The 15,991-nt window shown below is 36.7% G+C and overlaps 2 long non-coding RNA genes across 6 annotated transcripts; both read right to left on the reverse strand.

Moving 5' to 3' along the window:
- Nucleotides 1-3,378: 3,378 nt before the first annotated feature.
- LOC131660559 (uncharacterized) lies at nt 3,379-4,681 on the reverse strand. 3 transcript variants are annotated; one of them, XR_009300971.1, is made up of 2 exons: nt 4,317-4,681; nt 3,379-3,677 (listed from the first exon to the last, which is right to left on the reverse strand). It is a non-coding gene; the product is annotated as an uncharacterized LOC131660559 (long non-coding RNA). The 3 variants fall into 3 exon arrangements; XR_009300970.1 differs by having other exon boundaries at nt 3,379-3,734; XR_009300972.1 differs by having other exon boundaries at nt 3,379-3,734; nt 3,876-4,681.
- Nucleotides 4,682-12,455: 7,774 nt separating this feature from the next.
- Nucleotides 12,456-13,758, reverse strand: LOC131660560 (uncharacterized). 3 transcript variants are annotated; one of them, XR_009300974.1, is made up of 2 exons: nt 13,394-13,758; nt 12,456-12,754 (listed from the first exon to the last, which is right to left on the reverse strand). It is a non-coding gene; the product is annotated as an uncharacterized LOC131660560 (long non-coding RNA). The 3 variants fall into 3 exon arrangements; XR_009300973.1 differs by having other exon boundaries at nt 12,456-12,811; XR_009300975.1 differs by having other exon boundaries at nt 12,456-12,811; nt 12,953-13,758.
- Nucleotides 13,759-15,991: the final 2,233 nt, after the last annotated feature.

Consider the following 15,991-nt stretch of genomic DNA (forward strand, 5'->3'; position numbering starts at 1 on the left):
AGGAGACGGGAGCTAATCTCCCTAAGCTTACCAGGCTTATTTAACCCCCTTAGGTTCCAGGCTTATTAAGCATAGGTCTTTTACCTCTGTCCATACCAATTTTACTAACTTCAATCCAAGCACCTGTCTGATCTGGTTGAGTAATAGCATCCTTTGTAGTTGGAGAAGTGGTTGGCCCAGGATCTCCAGTCTTGAGCTGGGAGGTTTGGTCATTAGTATGGTTATCAGGGGGCTTAGCTTTAGGTTTCCATTGTGTCACTTTAGGCTTTGGCTTATCACAATTGTGACCTGGCTTTTGGCATCGAGCACAATAGATGGGCTTCCATTCATATTCAACACCCTGCTGCATCTTCATACCTTCATTTTCACAGATTGTAATCTCACTTGGAAGGTCCCTTGTGATATCCATTTCAACCAAAATACGAGCATAAGAAATGCGCAATCTATTAGCAGTACACTCATCAGTGACTAATGGGGTTCCTAGAGCACTACCGATTTTATTCAGACTCATTTCAACCCATAAGTAAAGAGGAAGCTGGGGAAGCTTAACCCACAGGGGAATGGTTCGAAGAAAGTCATCTTTGAGTTTGAATTCAGGGCTCCATTTTTTAAGCAGCAGAGGCATATTTCTAATTGTGTAAGGGCCACGCATCATCACTTCATCTCTGTCTGTGAATGATCTGAATTTGAGAAGGAAATACCCTTCCTCATGGTAGTACATGTCCAGAAGTTGAACAAAGTTCCAATGCTTTGTCATGTAAGTTTTCACAGAGTTCATACTTAGGTCACTCCCCATAACATACATTATAAGAGATGAAGCCCAGAAATCAACTTCCGAAGCAATGTCCTCAGGAGCAATTTCAACTTCCACACCACCGCTTGCCAGCTTTGGTGCAATATATCTCATAGATCTTCCTTTCGCAGGGTTTCTGTTATCATTAAGAACGTCTACCCATAGCTTCCTTTCTTCAGTAGGAGCTAGGGTGTCAACATGTTTAGGCACCACCGTTGGGGTCTTGTTAGCCTTAAGAGTACTAACTTGTCCAGGTGAAGCCACAGTACCGCTAGCAGATGCAAAGGTTTCAGGCGGCGGAGGAGGAACCGCTTTTTTCCGTCTCCCACATCCCATCCAAAACAATTGTAAGAATTAAAACTTCAAAAATGATGAGTTTTTTATATTCTATTGAATATTATTACTATAAAATATAAAAATATAAATTAAATGATAATAAGTTTATATATATATATATATATATATATATATATATATATATGGCGTATCATATGAGAATGACATATTTATATTAGAATGAATCTAAACCATTGGATTTTAATATAAATGGTGGAGATGGGTGAATTGTTTTTTTCTCTCTCCTACATTTTGAAATAAATGATGTAGGAGAGAGAAAAAAAAGATTCACCCATAATCTCCACCGTTTATTTTAAAATCTAATGGTTCAGATTCATTCTCATATTCTTATATAAACATGGCATTCTCATATATATATATATATATATATATATATATATATATATATATATATATATATATATATATATATATATATATATATATATATATATATATATATATATATATATATATATATATATATATATATATATATATAGGGACGTATCAAATGAGAACTTTGCCTATAATGAGAATTGAGAACTTTTAATAATAACCATTGGATTTGAATTAATGGCTCAGATTTACCTCATATATTAAATACATATTACATAAATATCTTGTTCAATTAAACATTAATTAAATATTTTAAAAGATGAGGTAAATCTGAGTCATTAATTCAAATTCAATGGTTATTATTAAAAGTTTTCAGTTCTCATTATAATCAAAGTTCTCATTTGATACGTCCTATATATATATATATATATATATATATATATATATATATATATATATATATATATATATATATGAGCATATCAAGTGAGAGTATTTTATAATGAGAGATGAGAGGAATAAATATTAACTATTGGATTCATCAAGAGAGAGAAATTAATATCCACATTAATGCATTAACATTCTCTTTCTTGATGAATCTAATGATTGATATTTGTTCCTCTCATCTCTCATTATAAAATGCTTAATAGCCTCATTAATGTGTTAACATTCTCTCTCTTGATGAATCCAATGATTGATATTTCTTCCTCTCATCTCTCATTTAAAAATGCTCTCACTTGATATGCGGTGTGATTATGCATAGAATAATAATTAAAAATAAAAAATAATACCTAATTAAGTTATTAATCAAAATGTAGATCAATTTATTAAGTAGGTGAATAGTCATAATTAAATAATATGAGTTATGGAATAGGTAAAAAGTATAATTTAAAGATTTATGTGTTATTTTGTATTTATTTATAGTGGTGGGTAAATAGTATTTATATTATTATTATTATTTTATTTTATTTTCAATATAAGGTCAAATTAGTAAATGATATATGTTCTGGACTGGGCCAAGAGTCGGCCCAATCTGCTTTTGGCCCACTTGATCTTGGGGGCCCAAACTGTTTCATAGCCCCTGAAGAACAAAGACTGCTCGTCTATCCTTTGCTCGGCATAATGCTCCCCGCGAGCTGCCTAGCGCCCGGCGCGGGTGCTCCCCGCGAGCATCCCCTTGCCGAGGACCCTGCTCCTCGTAGGGCTCCTTCATATTCGACCCCCCGAATAATGTGGAATCCACGTGGTCCCTAAAAGACCGCGTCTCCCTTAAACTTCGCAGCGGTTAACCAGGACAGAGGGCACTCACGCACCTCCGATATTTTCGCCCAGGAAACCTGGCAGTCTCCTAGTTAGGCTTGGAAGTCCAATCCAGTAGCGAGATCATGGCCCAACGCTGGGGGCTATAAATACCCTCTTTCACTAGAGGGTCAGGTATTCACTTCTTTCTAACTCTTAGCTGGTACTTGCACTCCTTTGCTCGTTTCCTTACTTTGGCATCGGAGTACCTGTCGCACCCCAATTTTTGACCTACGAATTTCATTCATAAGATCATGTTGCATTCGTAATTCGTTTGCATTCAAATCGTCGCATTGTTGCATATTTTAGAAAAAAATTAGACTGTTGTAGCATTCATTTGCATTTTTTACATATTTAAATTTTTAGTTTAATTAAAAATTTGTTTAGGTTCAATTTAGATTTTTTAGTTTAGATTTGTTTTAAATTAGTTTGTTTTAATATCATTTTATTTTGAGTTTTTGGTATCATTTTATTTTATTTTAGATTTATTTTTTATTATTATTATTACCTACTATTTATTATTAGCATTTTTAATTTTTTTATTTTTATTATTATTATTATAATTATTAGTATCATTATTATTGTTATTATTATTATTTACACAAAATACAAAAATAAGAGTTTGTTTAATTTTATTAGTATAGGCCCATTTTTGTTAGAAGCCCATTTTACACAAAAATAGTACAGAAATTAAACAAAAAATATGAGAATTTTTGTCTTCATGCTTCTTGCCTCTATCACTGTCAACTCTGCATCTTTCTCATGCCAAACAAATCACTCCAAAAACCTGCACAAAAACAAACACAACAGTCCAATTTTCTGCACAAAGACTTGTCCGTATCATGCCACTACCACCTTGCTCTACCCATAAACCTGTCTAACCTCATTGCTGCAAACACCCTGCTTCAACCTGCAAAACAGCTGCTGTAATGGTCCAAACCTTGCATAAAAAAGGCCATACAAAAAGCTGCACCAAAAAGACACAAAACAGGGTCACAAAAATGTTCAAACTCATACCATTTCCCCCCAAAACCGATTCTAATCCCTCTATAAAAGAAGGGCAACAACAGATGAACAAAAAAAAAAAAGAAAAAGAGACTCGCAAAACCTCTGCAGAACCTAAGCCAAATCCCTGCAACAACACTCCTAAAAAACCTTCAGCTTCAACTTCCTTCAATTGCATACTCGACCACTCCATAAACCAACCAACGATCCTCACAAACCCACATAACTCTAATCCGATACAGCCACAAGCAGCACCACAGACCTCAATCCTTCTGCAAAACTTAGTTCGAACTCACCTTCATGGATACCACAACCTAGCCTCATTCCTCTCAAAATACTCACTAAACCACAAAAAATACTCACTGCAAAAATCACCAAACCATCACCGATTTGTTCATCAATCTGCCTCATCAATAACTCAACCCATCTTCACTCAACCTCACAAAACGCACGCAGAACCTACAGCAACCTAGATCGCAAGAATCAAATCACAGAAGACAAAGACGGATCCGAGGGCAAAGAAAGATAAGCAACGCAGGTTTACCTGGATCTTCGTTTCTTTTCATCTGATTGTTTAAATTTCTGTGTTTAAATTCCTTCATGTAACTTCTAATCTATCAAAATCATAGTGAACTGGGGAATATTGGGATGTTTGGGTCTTAGGGTTTATGATTATCTTCTGTTGTTGAGCTGAGTATTATTGATGAGTAGAATCACGAGCTGAGAGAGTTACCGAAAGAGTCCGAAAGTGTTTTCGTTGTTGTTGCTCACCGAGAAAATCGAGAGTGAAACTGACGAGAGAGAACCGTGAGAGCTGCGAGATTGAGAGATAAGAGAGAATATCGAGAGAGGAGTTCAGAGACGAGTGAAAAACGTTAAGGGAGGCGAAATCCCCTTCTCTTTCTGTTAGGTTTGTTTCAGTTTCGTTATGGGCTGGATATGCTAGAGCCCAATTTCATTTCACTTGCTGCACCCAGTTTTTTTTTTTTCGAATCCACACCCCCAGGTTATCTGCAGTTTCGGTTTGGGCTTAGATCTCCAAAAGCCCAGCGACCAATATCTTTCTCTTTCACTTTACACCTCCCTTATTTACTGTTCTATTAAAGTTGGTTTATTGTTATATGCTCCCACAAATTGTGTTTATGTTTTATTTTAATTTATGATTGAAAAAATACAAAAATATTTTACTATATTAGATTAGTTAAAATTAGTTTCTCATAAAAATCCCCAAACAAATGTTTTAATTAGACTCTTATTTTCTCTTTTATTATTAAAAACACCAAAAATATTACATTGATCTTTCAATCCAAAAATCAATAAAAACTTGGTCCAACGCCAAGTCCGTCAAATAAATTTCTCGATCCAATGTCGAGTTTCTTTTCAAAATAGTTTCTTTAAACCATATCGAAAGATCGAGTGACAAGAAGTGTACACCTCTTGAATACCTCGATTCTTTTGGATTCACTTTTTTTTTTTTTTAAACCTTTCTTTAATTAAATCGAAAGATCTTGTGACAAGGGGTGAACACCTCTTGAATACCCTGGTCTTTTGAACTAAAATACATGATTTAAATCAAAGTGATTAAGTGACAAGGGGTGCACACCTCTTGAATACCTTTGATCCTTTGAATAAAAAATCTTCATTAATAAAATCAAAGTGATCAAGTGACAAGAAGTGCACACCTCTTGAATACCTTCGATCCTTTGAATCAAACAATAAAAAACTTTCTTAATCAAATCAAAGAAATCAAGTGACAAGAAGTGCACACCTCTTGAATACCTTGATTTTCTTGAACCAAAACTCTTTAATTAATCAAAGTGATCCTGTGACAAGAAGTGCACACCTCTTGAATACCTTGATCCTTTGAATCAAAATACATCAATCAAACCAAGAGATTGAGTGACAAGGGGTGTACACCTCTTGAATACCTTGATCTTTTGAATCTAAAACACCTTAATCAAACCGAAAGATCCTGTGACAAGGGGTGAACACCTCTTGAATACCTTGATCTTTTGAATTTAAAATACATTAATCAAACCGAAAGATCTTGTGACAAGAAGTGCACACCTCTTGAATACCCTGATCTTTCGAACCAAAATTAATTAACTTGGACAACAAGTGAAAATGGGGCTCGCTCCTGTTCAATACCTTGGGTAAAGACGCGCTAGGTGAACACCTATGCTCAATCCTTTGCTAAATGTCCCTTTAAAACACAATGTCAATTTCATTCAAACCTTTTGCCTCATGGCTTTTAAAACTCTTTTCATAAACGAGACACTTATTCAATTTCAATACGAACATACTTCCACATGTGAAGATCGAATATCTTCCACTCGAATGCGATGATGGCCAAAATCATGTCTTATCTTGATTTAGTCATCCATTCTTGTAGTGATCTCATATCCATGTGCGCGTAGTATTTCCATTTGAAAGCGATCGAGTACCTCTCGCTAAAATCAACCAACAAACTTTTCGTGGTTCCTAGCCCGAACTACGATTGCTCTGACTTTCCCATTGCACTAGGGAATACGTAGGCACAAGATACAAACGTCTTGGCGAGCATAATAATAAAAAATCTTTTCTTTTTCCTTCATAATAATAAAAACCCTAAAAAACATTTCTTTCTTTTTTATCTTTTAATAAGTTAAAGAACACAAACAAAACACTAACACTCAAACACGAAACTAACTAAATGGGTCCCATCGAGTACGATGGAGGTGAGGGGTGCTAATACCTTCCCCTTGCTTAACCGACTCCCGAACCCTAATTTGGTTGCGATGACCATCTTATCCATTTTTCTTTATCTCGTGGGTTTTATCGATATTTTCCCTTTCCTTCTTGGAATAAATAAAGTTCGGTGGCGACTCTGTTGTACTTTGAGCGCGCGATAAACGCTCGAGTCACATTTTTACCGCTACAGAAAGTGGCGACTCTGCTGGGGATATCCTAAGAGAGTCAACCCTAGTTTAGTTTGTTTTATGTTTGAGTGTTTACTTTTGTTTGTTTATTCTTGTGTTTTTTATGCTTATGTTCTTTATATTTATTCTTGTACTATTTATGTTTCTTTACTCTTGCTTTACCGCTTTTTATTTATTTCTGTATATACTCAATTGTGGGTGTGGGAATGATATTTGAGTGAAGCTCTCAACCCGAGCTTTTGAAAAACAAGAGAAAAAAACATAAGTTAGGAGGTGGTTGTGTAGTGCTAGTCCCCAAGGTGAACACCTTGAATGGCTAATGCGAAAACCCCACTTGGAGGAGACTTAGTCATGAAATTTGTCATAAGATGGTTCGCCCATCGCATGGCAGAAATCTGATTTCGTCGCTAACTCCAAGGACCTTTAGAACCCGTTCCATCTAAAGAAGTTATGTATCGATCCCCAAGGTGCACTCCTTGTCTGATTGGTACAATAACCTCGCCTAGAGGTTGCATATTCATGAAATTTGTTATAAGACGGTTCACCTGTCGCATGATCAAATTCTGATCATGCTCGGATGCCTCTAGGTACCGTTATTTCCGAAAACTGTAGGGCTAACCTTGTGAGGGGATTCTTGGGTAAAGAACTTAGAACTGTCCTAACTTAGGGAGCCTTCCTCAATAGGTTGTTTTTGTTATCACGCTTTGCATCCAACATTGCATGACATTGCATATCATTTGCATCACGCCGGTACCTCATTCCAACTGTCTCTTTCATTCAGTTATCTGTCAACTGTCAAACTGGTTCCTCCACACGAGTACGAGACTAGAGCCAACGTCAGACGAAGAATGGCGGACCAAGAGCAACACAATCTTGAAGTTAGAATGGAGATTGAAGATTTGAAGTCAGGAATGACTAAGCTCACCGAGATGTTGCAAGTTCTGATTGCTAGAGGAGAGCCACCTCAAAGGACTGCTATTCAAGAGGTCGCCAACAATGTTGAAGACCCTATTTCTATTCAAAGGCCCGCCACCACATGGCCCGAGTTTGGTTTACCTCCAGATTTTTCTCCACCTCACGCCACTGCTGCTATGATAGGTCAACCTTCACGACCAATGTTCCAAGCACCAATCATGACTGAGTCTCAGCCAATTGTGCACGCTGCTGCCCAAACTACTTATGGGAATCCTCTCTTTGAGTACCATGCTGGAGACCATCAAAGTGAAAGTCAAAAAGAAGCTGGTGACATTGACGAAGTCAAAGAACAATATCAAATCCTGGAGAAAAGACTAAGAGCCATGGAAGATGCTGGTTATTTTGGGGTTGCTGCTGAGAATATGTGTTTGGTTTCTGACCTAGTTATACCTGCAAAGTTTAAAACTCCTGAGTTTGAAAAGTACAAAGGGTACACTTGTCCAAGAAGTCATTCGACCATGTACTACCGCAAGATGGCTGCTTATACCAAGAACGACAAATTGCTGATTCATTGTTTTCAAGATAGCCTGACTGGTGCTTCCCTGAAATGGTATATGGGACTGGAGAAGAGTCGTATTCATTGCTTCCAAGATCTGAATGATGCTTTCATGAAGCAATACAAGTACAATTTGGACATGGCTCCTGATCGCCGTCAACTGCAAAACATGTCTCAAAAGGAAAGAGAGTCCTTCAAGGAGTATGCTCAACGTTGGAGAGAGCTAGCTTCTCAAGTGGAACCTCCTTTGGCTGAAAAAGAATTAACTGGCATGTTCATGGATACTCTCTCACCTATCTATTGGGAGAAGATGATTGGAAGCGTTTCCTCCAACTTTACTGATTTGGTGACCATTGGTCAAAGGCTAGAGGAAGGAATCAAGAAAGGCAAAGTTGCTAATGCTGCAGAATCCTCTAGTGGGGCAAAGAAACCCTATGGAAACTTCTATAAGAAGAAAGATGGTGAAACCAACGCTGTTTCAAACGATGATAGAGGACCTCGTCAGAAAGCTCAACATCATGATCAATCCCAGATAGCTGTTGTTGCTTCTGTTGCCAAAGTGCAACCAGTTCAAGCTCCTCTCCAAAATGCTGGTCATAATCAAAATCGCGCTGCAAGGTCTAGGACTCAGTTTGACCCGATCCCGACGACTTACACAGAACTGTATCCTCATTTGGTTCAACTAGGTTTGATTACTACAAGACCCTTGACTCCTCCAAATCCTCTTCCAGATAATTTCAGATCTGATCTTCACTGTGAGTTCCATCAGGGAGCCGCTGGTCATGATTTAGAACGTTGTTACGCACTGAAGGCTAGAGTACAAGACTTGGTCAGAGGAAAGGTGATAGAATTAAAGGCTCGTACTCCAAATGTTGTCGAGAATCCTTTACCCGAGCATGACAAAAGTGGCTGAAAACTAAGATTGACAAGCTACTTTCCTAAAGCCAAGTGTTTCAGACAGGATAGCTCCTCCTTGTCACTGATTAGTCACTAGGCCTTGTTTCTTTATGTTTGCAATTTCCTTGTTTTATCTTGTGTACTGCATTTGAACTTTGTTTGTTCCTGAGTGTTTAATTTTAATGAAATGAGCATTGCGTATTTTGATTCAATCAATTGTGTGCTTCTTTATGTTTTATCTTTCAAAAAACAAAATATACATCTCTTGTTCACTTTCTTCTATAAAACTTGTGTTTTATGCAAAGATTGGAGGGAGGATGATGAAAACAATATACCCAAATTGTTGAATTGTATGCTTTCAAATAAAACTTTGCTGATGATGTACAGGCATTGTTTCCATTCCCAAACACTGGAGAAATAAGGAAGTTAATCCCTCGTCAACCCCTTTGAGCCTAGAAGTTGGTGTTTCTTTCTATATGAAAACCCGCAATTTTAACCTGGGGCAGGGTAGTTCTCAGTTAATTTGTTTATGCATTCAATTTAGTCATTAAGTACGCCTTTCAATAAGGGTTTCAATCAAAAGTGACCAAGATGGTTATCATTAATCATTATCAAGGCAGTCACTATCTTTCCAATACAAAAAACATCAAAGAAAAAGCCCGTCAAGTCAAAACCTACAAAGGAGACTTAGGCAAAATTGGGGCATCCCGCTGACTGTAAATCTAAAAAGAAACAGTTCAGGCAAAAGTTAGGGATATAAAGCGAAAAAGAGAAGTCAATAAAGTCCTTGAACAACAATAAAACGTTGTGACTATCAAAAGGAAGAAGTGACTGCCATCTCAGAGATTCCCTTGACCTTTAAACCATCACCATAATCATAGGTGCAATTCCAAAGTCTCTTGGAACCTGAATGTACAGTCTGATTTAACTAAGCGTAGGATTGAAGTTCATCACGAAGAATGGGGTGGGTACAAATGTTTTTGAGCCTATATCCTTTGTTTCTAAAACCGTGAACCAAGCCACGCTACAACCTTCAAAAGACCTAATTGAAGCAAGTTTCATTTTGAAAGCATACTACGACAAGGTTGCGTTAACCTGACTCCTAAAGATCTTTGCAAATATTTTTGTTTTACCATACCTTTTGATTTCTCCATCACTTTGAATGTCTAGACAACTGTGTTTGGACCTTTGATTCATTTTTCTCTACATCAATAACATTTCCTACAATGACTTTGATTTCAAAATATGCTTTGAGCATTGCATTAAATTTACCATTTCGAATAAACATTTTATTTGCAAGTACTCATCTTTCAAGGAAGTTTCAAGTTCAAGAGACTAGATCAGTGATCCTATCAGGGGCAAGTTACTTCAAGATCTTGTTATTCAAAAGTTATACTAGGGGCAAGAATTACCAACATTCATTTCAAGAAACTGAAGCCAGGATCAGTTAACAAGCAGTCAATCAGAGGCAGTTTTCTTCAGCGATCCCCGAGCAGTTTATCAGTCCTTCCCAAAAGGGATCATCAGTGTGACAAAACCAACTTGGCAATGTTCTTGTGTTGAGGAATCAAAGTTCCAATCTTCCCTCACAAAAGAGTCTATCTCAGTTGTCATAATCAATTGCATTACATTCATCATTCACATATCATGCATAGAAAATTCAAAAAAATCATGCATCTAAACAAAATTCATACTCATTTATGTCTTTACCATGAGATCAAAGCCCAACTTACTTGGCATCTACCAAAATATTGTTTGTCCTTTCACCCAAAGCTAGTCATTGGATTCATAATCTTTCATTGCCATCTGAGGCTGTTATCAGATGTCATAAATCTTCATTGCCATCCAAAGCCTGTTATTGGATATTCATAATCTTTCATTGCCATCTGAGGCCTGTTATCAGATGTCATAAATCTTCATTGCCATCCAAAGCCTGTTATTGGATATTCATAATCTTTCATTGCCATCTGAGGCCTGTTATCAGATGTCATAAATCTTCATTGCCATCCAAAGCCTGTTATCGGATGTCATAATCTTTCATTGCCATCTGAGGCCTGTTATCAGATGTCATAAATCTCCTTTGTCATCCAAAGCCTGTTATCGGATGTCATTGCCATCTGAAGCCTGTTATCAGATGTCCTAACCTTTCATTGTCATCCAAAGCCTGTTATTGGATATCATGATCTTTCTTTGTCATCCAAAGCCTGTTATCGGATGTCATTGCCATCTGAAGCCTGTTATCAGATGTCCTAACCTTTCATTGTCGACCAAAGCCTGTTATTGGATATCATGATCTTTCTTTGTCATCCAAAGCCTGTTATCGGATGTCATAACCTTTCACCGCCATTCAAAGCCAGTCATCTAATGTCATATCCTTGTTGCCATCCAAAGCCTGTTATTGGATGTCATAACCTCTCTTTCATCTGAAGCCTGTTATCGGATGTCATGCTTCCTTCGTTGTCATCCGAAGCCTGTTATCAGATGTCATTTTTTCTTTCTTCCATCCGAAGCCTGTTATCGGATATCATGATCTTTCATTGCCATCTGAGGCCTGTTATCAGATGTCATAACCTTTCATTGTCGTCCAAAGCCCGTTATTGGATATCATGATCTTTCATTGCCATCCGAAGCCTGTTATCGAGTGTCATAATTTTTCATTGCCATCCAAAGCCTGTTATCGGATGTCATAATCATTCAATGTCACTCTCAAATTTATCTGATTATTGGTATCGTCTAATGCCACCCTTAGACGTTCTTACTTTTTTCCTATCCAGAGTTTTATCCCTGTTTTCCGAGTTTCCCCATCAATTGTTAATCTCATGTGGCGCTAGTTTCCCGCAGAGATTTAAGAATGTCTCATATCGCATTGCATTCAAAATAAATTAAAAAAAGGAGTCCATGCATTGCATCTCATTTGCATATGTAGGACAAAAATTGTGTACTTTGTATTTAAATCTCTTCACATCTTCGATAGAAGAAACTTAAATAGGGGCATCTGTCGCACCCCAATTTTTGACCTACGAATTTCATTCATAAGATCATGTTGCATTCGTAATTCGTTTGCATTCAAATCGTCGCATTGTTGCATATTTTAGAAAAAAATTAGACTGTTGTAGCATTCATTTGCATTTTTTACATATTTAAATTTTTAGTTTAATTAAAAATTTGTTTAGGTTCAATTTAGATTTTTTAGTTTAGATTTGTTTTAAATTAGTTTGTTTTAATATCATTTTATTTTGAGTTTTTGGTATCATTTTATTTTATTTTAGATTTATTTTTTATTATTATTATTACCTACTATTTATTATTAGCATTTTTAATTTTTTTATTTTTATTATTATTATTATAATTATTAGTATCATTATTATTGTTATTATTATTATTTACACAAAATACAAAAATAAGAGTTTGTTTAATTTTATTAGTATAGGCCCATTTTTGTTAGAAGCCCATTTTACACAAAAATAGTACAGAAATTAAACAAAAAATATGAGAATTTTTGTCTTCATGCTTCTTGCCTCTATCACTGTCAACTCTGCATCTTTCTCATGCCAAACAAATCACTCCAAAAACCTGCACAAAAACAAACACAACAGTCCAATTTTCTGCACAAAGACTTGTCCGTATCATGCCACTACCACCTTGCTCTACCCATAAACCTGTCTAACCTCATTGCTGCAAACACCCTGCTTCAACCTGCAAAACAGCTGCTGTAATGGTCCAAACCTTGCATAAAAAAGGCCATACAAAAAGCTGCACCAAAAAGACACAAAACAGGGTCACAAAAATGTTCAAACTCATACCATTTCCCCCCAAAACCGATTCTAATCCCTCTATAAAAGAAGGGCAACAACAGATGAACAAAAAAAAAAAAGAAAAAGAGACTCGCAAAACCTCTGCAGAACCTAAGCCAAATCCCTGCAACAACACTCCTAAAAAACCTTCAGCTTCAACTTCCTTCAATTGCATACTCGACCACTCCATAAACCAACCAACGATCCTCACAAACCCACATAACTCTAATCCGATACAGCCACAAGCAGCACCACAGACCTCAATCCTTCTGCAAAACTTAGTTCGAACTCACCTTCATGGATACCACAACCTAGCCTCATTCCTCTCAAAATACTCACTAAACCACAAAAAATACTCACTGCAAAAATCACCAAACCATCACCGATTTGTTCATCAATCTGCCTCATCAATAACTCAACCCATCTTCACTCAACCTCACAAAACGCACGCAGAACCTACAGCAACCTAGATCGCAAGAATCAAATCACAGAAGACAAAGACGGATCCGAGGGCAAAGAAAGATAAGCAACGCAGGTTTACCTGGATCTTCGTTTCTTTTCATCTGATTGTTTAAATTTCTGTGTTTAAATTCCTTCATGTAACTTCTAATCTATCAAAATCATAGTGAACTGGGGAATATTGGGATGTTTGGGTCTTAGGGTTTATGATTATCTTCTGTTGTTGAGCTGAGTATTATTGATGAGTAGAATCACGAGCTGAGAGAGTTACCGAAAGAGTCCGAAAGTGTTTTCGTTGTTGTTGCTCACCGAGAAAATCGAGAGTGAAACTGACGAGAGAGAACCGTGAGAGCTGCGAGATTGAGAGATAAGAGAGAATATCGAGAGAGGAGTTCAGAGACGAGTGAAAAACGTTAAGGGAGGCGAAATCCCCTTCTCTTTCTGTTAGGTTTGTTTCAGTTTCGTTATGGGCTGGATATGCTAGAGCCCAATTTCATTTCACTTGCTGCACCCAGTTTTTTTTTTTTCGAATCCACACCCCCAGGTTATCTGCAGTTTCGGTTTGGGCTTAGATCTCCAAAAGCCCAGCGACCAATATCTTTCTCTTTCACTTTACACCTCCCTTATTTACTGTTCTATTAAAGTTGGTTTATTGTTATATGCTCCCACAAATTGTGTTTATGTTTTATTTTAATTTATGATTGAAAAAATACAAAAATATTTTACTATATTAGATTAGTTAAAATTAGTTTCTCATAAAAATCCCCAAACAAATGTTTTAATTAGACTCTTATTTTCTCTTTTATTATTAAAAACACCAAAAATATTACATTGATCTTTCAATCCAAAAATCAATAAAAACTTGGTCCAACGCCAAGTCCGTCAAATAAATTTCTCGATCCAATGTCGAGTTTCTTTTCAAAATAGTTTCTTTAAACCATATCGAAAGATCGAGTGACAAGAAGTGTACACCTCTTGAATACCTCGATTCTTTTGGATTCACTTTTTTTTTTTTTTTAAACCTTTCTTTAATTAAATCGAAAGATCTTGTGACAAGGGGTGAACACCTCTTGAATACCCTGGTCTTTTGAACTAAAATACATGATTTAAATCAAAGTGATTAAGTGACAAGGGGTGCACACCTCTTGAATACCTTTGATCCTTTGAATAAAAAATCTTCATTAATAAAATCAAAGTGATCAAGTGACAAGAAGTGCACACCTCTTGAATACCTTCGATCCTTTGAATCAAACAATAAAAAACTTTCTTAATCAAATCAAAGAAATCAAGTGACAAGAAGTGCACACCTCTTGAATACCTTGATTTTCTTGAACCAAAACTCTTTAATTAATCAAAGTGATCCTGTGACAAGAAGTGCACACCTCTTGAATACCTTGATCCTTTGAATCAAAATACATCAATCAAACCAAGAGATTGAGTGACAAGGGGTGTACACCTCTTGAATACCTTGATCTTTTGAATCTAAAACACCTTAATCAAACCGAAAGATCCTGTGACAAGGGGTGAACACCTCTTGAATACCTTGATCTTTTGAATTTAAAATACATTAATCAAACCGAAAGATCTTGTGACAAGAAGTGCACACCTCTTGAATACCCTGATCTTTCGAACCAAAATTAATTAACTTGGACAACAAGTGAAAATGGGGCTCGCTCCTGTTCAATACCTTGGGTAAAGACGCGCTAGGTGAACACCTATGCTCAATCCTTTGCTAAATGTCCCTTTAAAACACAATCTCAATTTCATTCAAACCTTTTGCCTCATGGCTTTTAAAACTCTTTTCATAAACGAGACACTTATTCAATTTCAATACGAACATACTTCCACATGTGAAGATCGAATATCTTCCACTCGAATGCGATGATGGCCAAAATCATGTCTTATCTTGATTTAGTCATCCATTCTTGTAGTGATCTCATATCCATGTGCGCGTAGTATTTCCATTTGAAAGCGATCGAGTACCTCTCGCTAAAATCAACCAACAAACTTTTCGTGGTTCCTAGCCCGAACTACGATTGCTCTGACTTTCCCATTGCACTAGGGAATACGTAGGCACAAGATACAAACGTCTTGGCGAGCATAATAATAAAAAATCTTTTCTTTTTCCTTCATAATAATAAAAACCCTAAAAAACATTTCTTTCTTTTTTATCTTTTAATAAGTTAAAGAACACAAACAAAACACTAACACTCAAACACGAAACTAACTAAATGGGTCCCATCGAGTACGATGGAGGTGAGGGGTGCTAATACCTTCCCCTTGCTTAACCGACTCCCGAACCCTAATTTGGTTGCGATGACCATCTTATCCATTTTTCTTTATCTCGTGGGTTTTATCGATATTTTCCCTTTCCTTCTTGGAATAAATAAAGTTCGGTGGCGACTCTGTTGTACTTTGAGCGCGCGATAAACGCTCGAGTCACATTTTTACCGCTACAGTACCTTGCAGGTACACCCTCCCTTTCACTCCTCGAAGATCCAGTTCCGAGCAGCCCGTGACAATCCTTCTGATCAGGTACGATCAATATATTTGGGATTTTGGCATCATGATGATATGTGCCTAGGGTTGCCATCATGACAACCTTAGATTTATTTTAAGTAGATAGATAGATTAGGGTTTGGGGGTGCAATTGAGTTTGTAAGAGAGGGGATGAAAAGAG

This window comes from Vicia villosa, linkage group LG3 (genome assembly GCF_029867415.1).
Source record: "Vicia villosa cultivar HV-30 ecotype Madison, WI linkage group LG3, Vvil1.0, whole genome shotgun sequence".
Taxonomy (NCBI): domain Eukaryota; kingdom Viridiplantae; phylum Streptophyta; class Magnoliopsida; order Fabales; family Fabaceae; genus Vicia; species Vicia villosa.